Genomic DNA, 15,707 nt, shown 5'->3' on the forward strand with positions numbered 1-15,707 from the left:
GAAAGATAGGAATTCAGTGCCATTGTATTGCCTGTAAAGTGACTGTTACTGTATATTGTTTGTGTTCCTTTCTGGTCTATGTTGCTTTTAGGCTCTCTCTTTGCTTAGAGGACCCCTTTCAATATTTGTTGTAGGGCTGGTTTCGTGTTTGCAAATTCCTTTAGTTTTTCTTTGTCCTGGAAGCTTTTTATCTCTCCTTCAATTTTCAATGACAGCCTAGCTGGATATAGTATTCTTGGCTGCATATTTTTCTCATTTAGTGCTCTGAATATGTCCTGCCAGTCCTTTCTGGCCTGCCAGGTCTCTGTGGATAAGTCTGTTGCCAATCTAATGTTTCTACCATTGTAGGTTACATATCTCTTCTCCCGAGCTGCTTTCAGGATTTTCTCTTTGTCTCTGAGACTCGTAAGTTTTACTATTAGATGTCGGGGTGTTGACCTATTTTTATTGATTTTGAGAGGGGTTCTCTGTGCTTCCTGGATTTTGATGCCTGTTTCCTTCCCCAAATTAGGGAAGTTCTCTGCTATAATTTGCTCCATTATACCTTCTGCCCCTCTCTCTCTTTCTTCTTCTTCTGGGATCCCAATTATTCTAATGTTGTTTCGTCTTATGGTATCGTTTATCTCTCGAATTCTGCCCTCGTGATCCAGTAGTTGTTTATCTCTCTTTTTCTCAGCTTCTTTATTTTCCATCATTTGGTCTTCTATCTCACTGATTCTTTCTTCTGCCTCATTTATCCTAGCAGTTAGCGCCCCCATATTTGATTGCACCTCATTGATAGCCTTTTTGATTTCTACTTAGTTAGATTTTAGTTCTTTTACTTCTCCAGAAAGGGTTTCTCTAATAACTTCCATGTTTTTTTCAAGCCCAGCTAGTATCTTTAAAGTGATGATTCTGAACTCTAGATCTGACATCGTACTAATGTCCGTATTGAGTAGGTCCCTGGCAGTCGGTACTACCTCTTGTTCTTTTTGTTGAGGTGATTTTTTCCGTCTTGTCATTTTGTGCAGAGGAGAATAGATTAATGAGAGAACAAAATGCTAGCAGGTTAACAACATCCCCAGAAAATATACTCTAAACAAATCAGAAAAGACCTGAAGCAGTGGGTAAAGAAAGGGAAAGAGAGAAAAAAGAAAAAGAAAGAAAAAAAGAAAAAAGAAAAAGATAAAGATAAAAACAAACAAAAGCAGGACAAAACAAAACAAAACAAAAACAGAATGTGATCAAATATGATCAGGCTGGATTATAGATTAGTGCCACACACTAGATTTTGGGTGTATTTTGGTCTGTTAAAAGAAAGTCCCTCCCAAAATTTTAAAGAAAGAAAAACTTATATATGTACAAAAATAAGGGTTGATATGATGAAGGGATGGAATATGACTGTAAAGATGGAAATTATAAAAAATTTTTAAAAAGGATTTGATAAGTTGTTTGAAAAAAGAAAGAATAGGATTAAAAAAAAAAAAAAGAAAGAAAAAAGGGAGAGAATGTGATCAGGCAGGGGAGTAGAAAAAAACCATACATCCTGTTCCACCCCCCACTTCGCCACCAGAGTGACGTCCCTCAGCGGAGCAGACTTCTAAAAGTTCCGACTTTGTGCTCCGTGGTTCTATCACTTGCCAGAAGCGGCCGACGGAGGCCCCTCCCCCGCCGTCTATCCTCCCGAATATCGCCTCGGATTCACTTCTCCGCACGTCCTACCTTCCAGAAAGTGGTCGCTTTTCTGTTCAGAGAGTTGTTGCTATTCTTTTCTTCGATCTCCTGTTGAGTTTGTAGGTGTTCAGAATGGTTTGATCCCTATCCAGCTGAATTCCTGAGAGGAGACGAAATCCAAGTCTCCTACTCCTCCGCCATCTTGCTCTGCCCCCTTGCTTTTGGCTTCTTATACAGCAATGAAAGATAACAACAACAACAATAAAAAAAATTTTTACCAAAGTAAAAATTCTCCTTTGTGAATCTTGAGAAACTTGATTCAAATGCTAGCAAAGTTAGCAAATTAGCAAATAGCAAAATAAGGCCATATAAAAATCAGCTTTGTCACTAGTGCCTTGTCCTCCACAGTTATTCACTGTTAAATGAATTTATGATGAGATCTCAGAAAATATAATAAAAATATGCATGTTCAACATTTGTCATTAAATGCTTGTCTGCATCCAAAAGAGAACCAGTTTGTACCTATACACACTAATTTGTGTTCATGCTAAAGACTCAGCCATGGTCAATTTGGTGTTTTGGCAGACAGCAAGAGAGCTTGCCAGCATCAGAGGAGAACAGGGGATGGGAAGGACAGCAAAGTGTCTGTCTTGAGTGCTTCTCACCCATGGACAAGCATCTCAGAGATGGTAGTGAAGCATAAACAATCAAAGATACACTCACAGGGGATTCATGTGAGAAGGCTGGGTTATAAGCAGTGCTGCTTTGCTGCCAATGGAGTAAGCGATGATACAGCAAGAGAGGCTCCCGCCCCTCTTCAGTGCGGCATGGTATCATCACAACTTTGGCCAGTTGAGGACCCCAGTAGAAGAGCTGGGGAGCACTGCAGCCTCCAATAAAGAGAAGAGATCACTTGGAATTGATAGATAAGGGCTATTGTGAAGATATATGAAAGGAAGGAAACTTCATCCATTATCAGAAATTATGTGAGTTATAGAACACACTTGTAATTATCACTCACGATTCTGGGGACAGTTTTTCAAAATAGGTTTAACCTTCCAAAGGTTCTGGATTTGTGTCTGCCCCTAAATAAGTTTTTTTTTTTTTTCTTTTTTAAGAAATCCAAGTAACAGAATGCCTGGCTTCATTAAAACCAACCTGGAACTCAATATGGAACATCAGCAAAACTGTTAACAGTCCATTTACACTATCTCTTAGTTTATGAATTAGCTGAATTATATAGCAAGGCAGCAACAAAGCGAATTTCTTTATATTCTCCAACTAATAACAAAAATAAAGGGAACAGAGGAGGAGAGAGTTGGGGGAAATTAGTAATAGCCTGAGTTTAAGTCATTTGGTGAGGAAATACTTCTATGATGGAAAAATCCTAACCACAGATACCAATTGAGAAATAGAGATTTCTTTTATAGTATGTTCTCAATTTCAGCATTTCCTTTCTGCTTTTTTCTTCTTTTATCACCTCTTTCCCTTCAAGACCTAGAAATTATTTCCTTACTAAGAGATTTCTTGAACCCTACTTTTCCACTCTGAGAACACTGTTTTCTTCTTCAAATCTGTGCATTATAGTATCTGATAGAACTGGATTAAATATCACATTTTGCCAACAAATGTCCCTTTCAGTATCGTTCTAGTCTGAACACTGAGTTTGAGATTTGCTAAAAATCACAGACATTTATATTCATTTATTTTTCAAGAAAATATTGCTAAAAATGTACATAACTGAAGTGAGTAGAAGAACATAAGCATGAAGAGGTCCAACCTAGAGGCAGACAGGCCTCAGTTCCTGGCTTAGCTCTATTGCTTTCTTACTTGTTTTAGCTTCAGTCTCCTGAAAATAACATTAGCACCTACATCTTTGGTTTATTAGGGGAGATTAATAAAGTATAATAACATAAGGATATTTAGCATACTGCCTAGCATATGGTAAGAGCTCAAAAAATAGTAACTATTAGCAAGAGGTAGTAATGATAATATTAGAAGAGAAAGTAAAAAATAGCAGTGTATTAAGATATCAAGATGATATACTGTCTTATCTTAATCAACTGAGTGAAAATACAGCTGAAGTTATTCCAACTTTATGTTAAATAAACCACTACAAACATTGTGTGATTTGTCATGCCTAAGTTTTATTTAATTCAGGAAAAGCTCAGTGTTAGGTACGTTTGTCACAAGTTTATCTTTTCTGTTATTTTTAATACACTCGGTACCGCAATAAATGATCAATTAGGATAATGGCCAATGGTGAGATGCTTTACCCTGTATCATTTATTTAAAGGATTTAGGGCCTCGGAAAATTGGAATCCTTAGTTTTGGCTATTTGTAGCCCTTTATTGTTTTCTTATGAATGCCCCTGACAACATTTTCTTAGCATAATCCTCCTGTTTCTTTTCTGTTTTTCATTCTTTAAGATGAATAATGAACAACTGAATTAAGCTTTTAAAACCCTCTAAGCATAGCAATTCTTAGCTGGGCAAGAGTAATTACAGAATATATGTTGTGTGTGTATATGTGTGCTTTTATGCACATATGCATGGGCATGTTGTTTTTATTGTTTTATACTTTTGTATTTGGAGAAATATTCCTTTGAAATACAACAGAAAACACAACCTTCTGAAATCTTCTGAAAGGGTGCAGTATGGATCTTAAAAAGTTGAGAAAAACTAACAAATTAAGCTAATTTATTATCAATGTAGGAATATTACAAAGAGAATGTACTATACCCAGAGTGCATTACGATGATTTACTTTTGAGAAGGTCTACTATTCAGAGTATTATAATTCTAATTGATACATAATAGCTAAGAGATTTTCAAGTTGATATAATTCTGAAGGTCATACAATTTAAAGTTTAATAAATACAACTGGTAGAAACTGCAAACAATTTTGACAATTTTTAAAGTCATTACAATGGAAGAGTTGGCATCTTCTATCTAGATGGGAGAATTTACAGCTCTGGGTCACAAGGATTGCTAAGGGAGGAAGAGTTACTTCACCATGACTTGTGTATCTTAGAGACTAAAGATCAGGAAGTGTGAACATCAGTATTTCATGACCTTGATATCTCATGACAGGCAAGAAAAAGAAGAGGCACTTTTGAGAAGTTACGGCTACTGCCAACTTCCTGGTTTCTCCTTTAAACAAGGAATATTTAGATATCTCCAGAAGATTCTGATACAATACTAGAAAAAATAGTATATGCAGCAGGTGCTTCTTCCCCACCAACCTATTTTGATGGTTGTTGGGACAAAAGGCCATAATTATTTCTCAAAGATTATGGACTTTTAATTAACAACGATGATGTACAAAAATAACTATAAAAGAACTTCACAGTATTTCTAAGTCCCTGGTTATGTACTTATTAAAATACATATTTGGCTTCTTCTTGGGAAGAAATGTATAAGCGAGCCCACATTTACGAAGCATAAACCATCTCAGACTACTTTTTATGTTTTCCCCTTGTTGAAATAGCTAAGGAAAAGGCCCACCAAGTTCCAGTTCCACTTACCAAATATAAATTGTTTTTGTTTGTTTTGTTTTGTTCTTCACAAGTCCTGAGCATCTAACTCCTTCATACCCAGTCATCTCCACTGCTCATACCTCAGTTTCGGCCCTCTTGCTTCTTAGGCCCTTTTGCAATTACGGCACTAATTGCCACCTAGGCCTTTCTGCCTACAGTAGTTCATCTGCCGCCCATATTCCTCCACACTATTAGAGTGATTGTTCTAAATGCAAATATGATTCCATCACCTCTTTGCCCTTATTGCTCAAAGACTCTCAATGATGCCCTGCTCTTTTTGAGTTAACGTCCGAATGCACCCTTTTTTGCATCTTCAAGCCTATTTCTCGAAAGCCCACAATATGCAGCTGTGCCTCAGCCATTCTCAACTGTGCTGCTCCATCCTTTCTCTGCTTGGAATTCCATTCTCTGCTTGGAAGTCCTTTCCTTCTTCTCCAATGTCACCCATTTCAAACATCTCTTGCTCCAAGAAACTCTCTGTGATCTACCAAGCAGAGATCACTATTTTGTCTATGCCTCCACTCTATGGAGTACATACCTTTATGTTTGAGTGTGTGTGTGGATCAGCTTTATTGAAATATAATTCGCATTATAAAGTTTACCTATTTAATGTGTAAATTCCGTGGTTTTTAATATATCTACAAAGTTGTGCAACCATCATCAGAGTTAATTTTAGAACATTTTTATCACCCCCAAAACACCCAGTACCTATTAGCTGTCACTCCCCAGTCCTCCTCAACCCACCCCCATCCTAGGCAACTATTTTTTACTTTCTGTCTCTATAGATTTGATTACTCTGGGGGAGTCTGGGTGGTTCAGTCCGTTAAGCGTCCAACTCTTGATTTTGGCTCAGATCATGATCTCAGCGTTGTGAGTCCATCCCCACATCAGGCTCCACTTTGGGCATGGAGCCTGCTTAAGATTCTCTCTCTCCCTCTCCCTGTGACCCTCCCCCACCTCTCTTTCTCTTAAAAAAAAAAAAACCGAACAAAAAAACCAAAGATTTGCTTATTCTGGGCATCTCATATAAATGGAATAATATAATATGTAAGCTTGTGTAACTGACTTCTTTCACAACGATATTTTCAAAGTTCATCCACGTTGTAACATGTATCGGTACTTCATTCCTTTTTACTGCTGAATGATATTCCATTGTATGAATGTACCACATTTTGTTTATTCATTCATTTGAAGGACACTGGGCTGTTTTCACTTTTTGTCTATTATGAATAATGCTGCTAAGTACTTTCATGTACAAGTTTTTGTATGGACATATATTTTTATTTATCTTGGGTAGAAGTGAATTTTCTGGGGTGTATGGTAACCATATGTTTAACCTCTGAGGAACTGCTAGGCTATTTTCCAAAGTAGCTGGCTAAACATAGAGTTACCAAAGATTAAATAGAGTTATTATATGAACTGTTTTAAATCCCTTCTAGCAGTGTATGAGGATTCCAATTTCTCCACAGCCTCCACATGTCTTTTATTATTATTCTAGCCATCCTAATGGGTGGGTGGTAGTATCTCATTGTGGTTTTGATGAGCATTTTTCTGAATGATATTGAGCATCTTTTCAGGTGCTTATTAACCATTTATACATCTTCCTTGGAGAAATGTCTATTCAGATCCTTTGGCCATCTTAAAAATTGAGTCATTTTTCTATTACTGAGTTTTAAGAGTTCTTTTTATATTCTAGATGGGTCCTTTATCAGATATATGATTTACATATGATTTGCAAAATTTTCCTCTTATTTTGTGTCCTGTCTTTTTACTTTCTTGATGATGCCTTGAAGCACAAAAGTTGTGTTTTTTTTAAGATTTTATTTATTTATTCACGAGAGACAGAGAGAGAGAGAATGGCAGAGCGAGAAGCAGGCTCCCAAGGAGCAGGGAGCCCGATGCGGGACTCAATCCCAGGACCCTGGGATCATGACCTGAGCCGAAGGCAGGCGCTTAATCATCCGAGCCACCCAGGCACCTGAAGCACAAAAGTTTTTAATTTGAATAAAATCATCACCTAATCCAAGGTCATAGAGATTTACTGTTGTCTTTCAGGAGTTTTATACTTCAAGTTCATACATTTAGATTTTTATGGATTTTGAGTTTTAATTTTTATACATGTGAGGTAGGGATCCAACTTCATTAATTTGCATGGAGATATAGTACAGAACTTTATTATTTTTTCATTTATCTTACTATGGTATAATTAACTATTTAGTGTATGTCTTTCAAACTACAGTAAGACAGGAACATGCCTTATTTACCATAGTACACCTAGAACAGTGCTTGGCATGTAGTTGTTCAATACATACTTATTAAATGGAACTTAACTGGGTGGAAAATATTGATCATTTTTTATTGCTACCATAAAACTAAGTTATTTTTATTGAAATGTGCAAATTATTTAATTTTTTTAGGATAGTTATATTTTACAAGGATATGTCTATTTTAGATGAACATAAAAAGATTCCTAACCTGGGTTAGATCTATAATCCATCTCAACAGATATTGTTTACTTTCAGAGAAATGAGAGCTATGTTATAAAATGTTTAATTCTTCTCCATAATTCTGGTGTCAGTGATAAGACACATTACCCTCCCCCATATTAATTCCTTATGCAATCATTTTTTACTTGGTGTAGTAGATTATATTTTTTAAAGATGGGTCCAATAATATCATCCTGTTCCACATACTCTTCTAAAATTTTGCCACTTCCCCATCAAGAGCTGGAGTCTCTATCCCTTTCCTTTGCAACTGGCTGAAACTTTAAGACTGCTTTGAACAACAGAGTGTAGTAGAAGTGACCTGACTTTCAAGGTTAGGACATAAAAAATACCATGCACTGACATTTGGTTCTCTCAGGATGCTTGATCTTCAGACCCAGGCACCATGCTGTTAGGAAGGCCAGAACATCTAGGAAGAGGCCAACGTAAAGAACAGAAGCTCCAGCCTTTGGCCTTGGCTGAACTCCCAGCCAACAGACAGCACAAATTGCCAACCACATGAGTGAGTTACCTTGGTAGTAGATTCTTTCGTTGCCAGTCATGCCACCCCAGATGATGTCATATAGAGCTGAGACAAATGGTCCCTGCTAAGCTCGTTCAAATTGTAGATTCATGAACAAAATAATTAATAGATGTTGCTTTAAGCCACTAAGTTTTAGGGATAGTTTATGCATCAACAGGTAACTACTACTAATTTTGGAGCCTAGAAATGGGATGCTGCTATAACAAAAACCTAAAATGTGGCACTGACTTTGGAATTGTACTGTGGGAAGAAGTTGAAATGCTCTTGAGGAGGCTGTTAGTGAAATCCAAAGGGTCTCAAGTAGAGTGTTAGTGGAAGCCTAAAAGGCCTTGAAGCAAAACCTTAAAGGAAATAGAGGAAAAGATTATTGGAAGCTGAGGGAAAGGGAACCCTTGTTAGGTGATCAGAGTTTGCCAACATGGTCATTTGTGATAATGTGGCAAAGAGGAAATGTACCTTTAATAAACTCAAAGATCTAGCTAGGAGATTTCCAAGCAGAATATTCAAAATGCCATCTGATTATTTTTTCATTGCCTATGACAAAATGTGAGAAGAGATGAGCTAAAGAATAATTTACTAAATATAAAAGAGCCGGAACTTGCTGGATTTGAAATAAAATTGTTTCTCATATCCAGATTCTTTAAAAACAAGTTGAAACAATGGCTTCTGGAAAAGATCAAATCCAGTATAAGTCTGTAAGATCCTTGTTAATATCTCAGAAGGATTTAAGACAGTTACTCATAGAACATTTCAAACAGAGGAAAGGTCCTTTCAGGATCTCTCTCTCTCTCTCTTTTTTTTTTTTAAGATTTTATTTATTCATTTGAGGCGGGGGGGTGGGGAGAGCACAAGCACACGAAAGGGCAGAGGGAGAGGGAGAAGCAGACTCCCCGCTGAGCAGGGAGCCCTAGGAAGCCCTTGATCCCAGGACCCTGAAATCATGACCTGAGCCCTGAGCGGAAGGCAGATGCTTAAAGGACTGAGCCACCCAGCTGCCCGTCCTTTCAGGATCTTAATGCCTGCCTGGCCACATCATTTCAGTTAAATAATAGGGCTTCTAAGATTGTTAATGGTGTTCTCCCACAGCAGTCTCAAAAAAGGCCTAACTATACAACTTTATCTTGAGGAGCTTTGTGAATCTGGCTTTTGTCTAATGAAATTGGTTATAAAAGAATACTTAAGAAACCCACAAGGATTTTTAAAGAATTATACCACCTTCCACTGAAAACAATATAAAATAAAGAGGGCTTTCAATCCCCAAACTTTTAGAGGCAGGGGGCAGGCCTTTTCAATTCACACTACCTTTGGGCTACATCAGATTATTCATTGCCTTGCTTGGGTGATGTATTACTTTCTTTTACGTGTCTTAAATTTTCAGATTTCAAAAGACATTTTCTTATCTCTAATATTACTGGAATCTGAAGAACAAGATGTTGTCCCTATTCTATTAATTTAATAAATTTTGGAGGCTTCAAATAAACCATCACACAGAGTTTAAGACTGAAAAACTACAATTTGATTTTTTTCTCTCATAATGTAGCTTCCTCCCACCCACTACCCACCATCTACATTCCTTCAAAAGTTTGTTTTCCTTTTATCTATTTTCTGCCTTTACTCTGTCTTTCTTAAAGTATATTGGCCAGAACTATACTTGATGTTTCAGAGCAGATGATATGCTGCTTTTGTCAAAGGTCAGGACAAGGTTGTATCTTTTTTTTACTACAATACTCTTCTTGGTGATCATGGAGATGATATCTGTCTTATTAAATCTGGTGTGATTGAAAATTTTCTTAAACCTCTTTAGCCATAAATCCCAGAGCAAGAAGATTGCGTTGTCAACTGCCTCTATGAGAAGCAGTTCATGGATTATGGGAAATAAAGTAGGAAGCAAATATCATCTCAAATGTGGTCAGCAGAAATAGTAAATATTGGCAGAATCCTATTTAAATAGTGAGAAAAGATTATTCCGTGTGTTTCTTTTTACTCACTTCAATTATGTTAAGTTTAAGGAGGTGAATTCAAGTTTAAATATATCTGAAATACTTCCCTTTGCGTGTGGCATTTTGGCACTGGAAGCCAGTGTGGCAGCAGGTACATATTTGGAATTGTCTCAGACCCTCTGTGAAGTATGTCCTTCCTTGTGCAGCACACATTTGCAATGTCAACAGTAGCTAAGTACCAGTTGAGCTGCATTCCTTGTAAAGCAATCTAATTATGGCAAACTCAAAGACCTTAGCTCTGGTGATAATTTCCAGAATGAAATGTTCACAAGACGAAATGGAAAAGCATCAGCAGCTCATCCTTTTCTCTGTCATCCTTGTTTATGAAAGCCTAAAAATGTGAATGAGCTTCCCTCTTTTGTGTTTGCCCAGCTTCATAGAGACATACAGAATTTGGCCCAGTGAGTTAGCATTTCTATGCAAGTTCCATACAAATTGCTTTCTACTGTTTGAACAACTAGTCACTTCTTCTGGATCTAAAGTCATTTACTTACAAAGAAAGAAACCCAATTTTATCAAATTATTAATTTAAGACCGAAGGTTGAGTAAGACAAGACAGCAACTACAACCCTTCCATAGCAGGGTCCCTGGAGAAGTGGGTATGGTGCAGGCCAGCTATTCTCAGACCAGACACCACTGTTCTTCAACTCTGATGACTTATATAGAACATAGGCTTTTATAGGACTTCCTATAGAAAGAAGCCCATATCCTTTGTTTAAGATTATTTTCAGCAACTCTGTGAACTTCAAAGTTCATATAAGGGTAAATAATCTTGACTCTTAATTTTGGCTCAGGTCATGATCTCAGGATCCTGGGATCAAGCCCCGCCTCCAGCTACACGCTCAGTGGGGAGTCTGCTCAAGATTCTCTCTCTCCCTCTGCCCCTGCCCCCCACCCCATGCTCTCTCTCTCTCTTGAATAAATAATTCTTAAAAAAATTTAAGCTTGCTCACCATCTCTTTGCATTTGATACTCATCAAAATATAATTTTCAAAATAATTTAAAACATGGCTCTTCTACAAATATAAAATTAGCAAGTGTCAAAGATTGATTTCATTCATTACTGAGAGAATTAGAGGGATAATAAAGCTAATTGGAAAATGTACTGGACAGGCAGAAATATTATAATTGAAAAAAAAAAGAATATAGAATAAAATTGTTAAACTGATTTTTATTTATTTTTTTAAAAAGATTTTATTTATTTATTTCAGAGAGAGTACAAGCAGGGGGGAAGGGGCAGAGGAAGAGGGAGAAGCAGGCTCCCCACTGAGCAGGGAGCCCGATGTGGAGCTCGATCCCAGGACCCTGGGATCATGACTTGAGCCGAAGGCAGATGCTTAACCACTGAGTCACCCAGGCACCCCGTTAAACTGATTTTTAAAACCTGTGTTTTATTTCTACCATATAGAAACCATTTACATATCTATACAGGCAAATTCATTTGCAATGCTACTGGGCAAAAATAATTTGAATGTTATCAGTTTTTCTACAACTTAACATTTATAGGGCGCCTGGGTGGCTCAGTCCATTAAGCGTCTGCCTTCGGCTCAGGTCATGATCCCAGGTTCCTGGGATCGAGCCCCACATCTGGCTCCTTGCTCAGCAGGGAGCCTGCTTCTCCCTCTCCCACTGCCGTCTGCTTGTACTGTCTCTCTCTCTGTCAAATAAATAAAACCTTTAAAAAACAACAACAACATTTACTTCTTTACAGTTGTAAGTTACTCTAATTAATGGAAATAGTAAGTCAAGACAAGTCTACATACCCTTAAAGAGTCAATCTTTTTCCTCTTCTCCCTTTGGCATTTTTCTTTTTACTGTGCTGATACAATTAATTATATTTTCTCTCAAAATGAGAAATGCAGAGCAATTTCTACTGAGTTGTTATTCTAATAAGGGAGTGAAATTATGATACAAATACGTTGGTATTTATTTTTCATAAAATTAAAAACCAATATCTATGTTATTTTTTTAATTTTGAAAGTGTGTTCAGAAGTCAAAATAGTTAATGAAACTAAATGCTTATAAATTTAAATACAAACTTCATGAAAAAATTCCAAATCACAAATTTAAAAATAAATGCCAAAGAATATAGTCAATGATACTGTAATAATATAGCTACACTTGTGCTGGGCATAGCATAAAGTATAAACTTGTGGAATCACTATATTGCACACCTGAAAGTAATGTAGCATTGTGTGTCAACTATACTCCAATTATAAAAAATAAATAAAAATTTTAAAATGAAAATAAATGCATAAAAATATAAATGTCAAAAATTTTCTCTCTATTATAATTAACAGATAAAAATATAAAGAGAATAAAAATATTAAGTCAAGGATTCATAAAATGCTGAGTGCTTAATTAATCATTAGAAATAATATTATTTGGTTTTTAATTACAATTAAAGAAAAAAATGCCCTCGAATACTGGTGTAGTTAGATGACAGGTTGCTTTTGTGTAAATTGTTACAGATACTGAAAAAGGTTTTTTTGACTTTTATTTAAGGTAATATGAAGTATAACTTCAAATTGAGAATTGTGGTGGTATAATAGGATGCTTTCTAAATGAGGGCATCATTGTTTAATGTAAGATTTCAAAGGAGTATAATGATTCTCTGGGAATATCTCAACATATAAATCATACAAATTCCAGCCCTTACTCCTCAACACTAGCTGCTTTTAAGATTTTCCCTTTAATACTAGTTTTCAGCAATCTGATTATGGTTTGCCTTGGGTGGTTTGAGTTTCTTGGATGAGATTCTTGGATCTGTGGGTTTATATTTTCATCAAATTTGGAAATTTCTTAGTCAGTTTATTTCAAATTTTTTTTTCTGTCCTCCTACCCTTCCTTTCCTTCTGGGACTGCAACTACATGTATGTTAAACTTCTGATATTGTTCCTCAGGTCACTGTGGTTCTGTTCTTCCCACCGTCACCATACTACCAACTCACCACCACCCCACTCCAACACCCGACCTCCCTCTATGCTTCATTTTGGATATTTCAATTTCTATATTTCAATTGCTAAGTCTTCAAGTTCATGGATTTTTTTCTGTAGTATCTAATCTGTTATTAATATCATTCAATGAAATATTCAATTGTAATATTATATTTTCATCTCTAGAAGTTCCATTTGGTTCTTTTTATATCTCCCATTTCTCTCATCATGTTTTTCATGATGTTAATTCCATCATGTCTGTCATTTTGGGAACTGTTTATATTAACTGACTTATCTCTTGGTTGTGGAGCACATTTCCCTGCTTTTTCACATGACCAGTAACAATTTTAACAGATGCTGGACATTGTGATTTTATGCCATGGAGTGCTGGATTTTGTGATCTTCCTTTAAACAGTATCAGATATTGCTCTGGCAGGGTAAGCAACTTGCAGATCAGCTTGATTCATTCAAAGCTTGCCTTTCAGTTTTTCATAGAGGTCTATAGTAGCCTTTAAACCCACTACTACCCCTGAACCTTCTGGTTTCGCTAATGAAATGCCATGTATTTGACAACATTTCTCCACTCACACTGGTGTGAACTCAATGGTTCCCAGGTTTATGTAAATTCTGAGGATAGTTTAGTTTACAGTTCCCTAGTAATGATCTTCTCCCAGCACTTGTTTCTTGGCTGGCAATATTGAATTTCACCTCACCCACCAAAGACCTTTATGCAGATTTCTAGGACTCATTCTTTGCATAGTTCCCTCCTCTCTGGTAATTCTCCCTGCAAATTCTAGCTGCCTCAGCCTCCCTCATCTCTAAGCTCTGTCTTCTGAACCCATTATATCCACCAGCTTCTGTTTGGGTTTATCCTCCCTGTACTGCAGCCCAGAGATTCCTGGAGCAACCACAGGGTTCATCTTACTTCGTTCCCTTCTCTCAGAAAGTACAGTTATTCAATGTATAAAAACAGTTGTTTCATCCACTTTGTCCAGTTTTGTAGTTGTTTGTAGTAGGAGGTTAAGCTCTGTGAGCAATTGTGCTTTGGTATAAGGATGCATCCATTTAAAAAAAAATTCCAGAACAACACTATGCTAATAAAAATAAGTGTTTTCTTACTAAAATATAGCATGGTATATTGGAGTAGTAGAATGCCAACAAATGGTAGCAGCCACTGAGTCTGGAGGAAATAGACCAAACTCCATTGCTGACTAGAGCCTATTTCAGCTTTGTTAGTATTTCAGGTCCAGTGAAATTTTCTTATTTCCATTCAGTGTCTGGTTTAGGGGACTCCTTACAGCCTTCTGCTAAACGTTACAGCAACTCTAACTTGAGCATGTATAAATGTCCGCAGATAAAGATGAAGGTGCTGCACCAGGGTGGTGCTCTCATAGGTCTTCTCAGTCTAAATATTCCTGATTGCCCTTTACTTTATGAAACCCATGGCAATTTGGCATAGAACACTCTTTGAGGCTGCCTCCAATCAGAATTCCAGGCCCAAAACAAATTAAAGTCCTTTTTGCTCATAGAACTGAGCTATTTGAGAGTGTTCTGCCAGCTAGTTTATTGTCTAACCCACTCTCCTCTTCACCTGGGGAGGAGGCAGGGCAGGGGACTCTCTGGAAACTCATCTATGATTCACTTACATGCTTTACTCACCCTGAGGATCCATTCCACATGCTTTGGACTGAATTGTGTCCCCCCAAAATTTATATGTTGAAATCCTAACCCACAGACTGGCTGCATTTGGAGTAAGGAAATAATTAGGGTTGAAGGAGGTCATAAGAGTAGAGCCCTGATCCAATATGATTAGTGTCTTTATAAGAGGACATACCATATGCTTGCTCTCTCTCTCTGCCAATGAGGTCACAGAGAAAAGGTGACAATCTACAAGCCAGGAGGAGGATCTTCACAAGGAACTGGATAGGCTAGCACCTTAATCTTGGACTTCCCAGCCTCAGAACTGTGAGAAATAAATTCCTATTGTTTAGCCACCCAGTCCGTGATATTTCGCTACAGCAGCCCCTAAGCAGTCCAAGATACCACACCTAAGGGAGGTTTTGTTATTTTTTTGTTTCCTTTCTTTGGGATAGAAAACTGCCTTTCTGAGATCTCCTCTATTTTTCATATTTAAAGGTTTTTAGTAAAAACTCTTTTCTCAGCCTTCCAGGATTTATTTCTTGACATTTAAAGGAAAGATTATGGAGTTAAAAACAAACAAACAAAAAACACACAAAGAACAAAAACTTTGTCTATCTCAATCTCTTGCCTGGCTCTTGAAATCAAAACCCAAATTCAAGACTGTCCTTACTGAAATTGATTTTAGGAACCTAATTCTGGAAGCCAAAAGCCAAACTCTGATTACTGACTTTTTCCTTTTCAATGATAACAATCTTAATCCTCTCAGAGGTAATGAACAGCTCCAGTTTTGAATAGGGGTAAGATTAAGCAACAACAACAAATACAAGAAAGTGCCAAAAAGAAAAGCATAGTAATGTATTTCAAAATATTATTTCATTGCACAAATGTAAGATTTCTTACCCATGCATAAAAA

The sequence above is a fragment of the Halichoerus grypus genome, chromosome 4, assembly GCF_964656455.1.
Source record: "Halichoerus grypus chromosome 4, mHalGry1.hap1.1, whole genome shotgun sequence".
Taxonomy (NCBI): Eukaryota; Metazoa; Chordata; class Mammalia; order Carnivora; family Phocidae; genus Halichoerus; species Halichoerus grypus.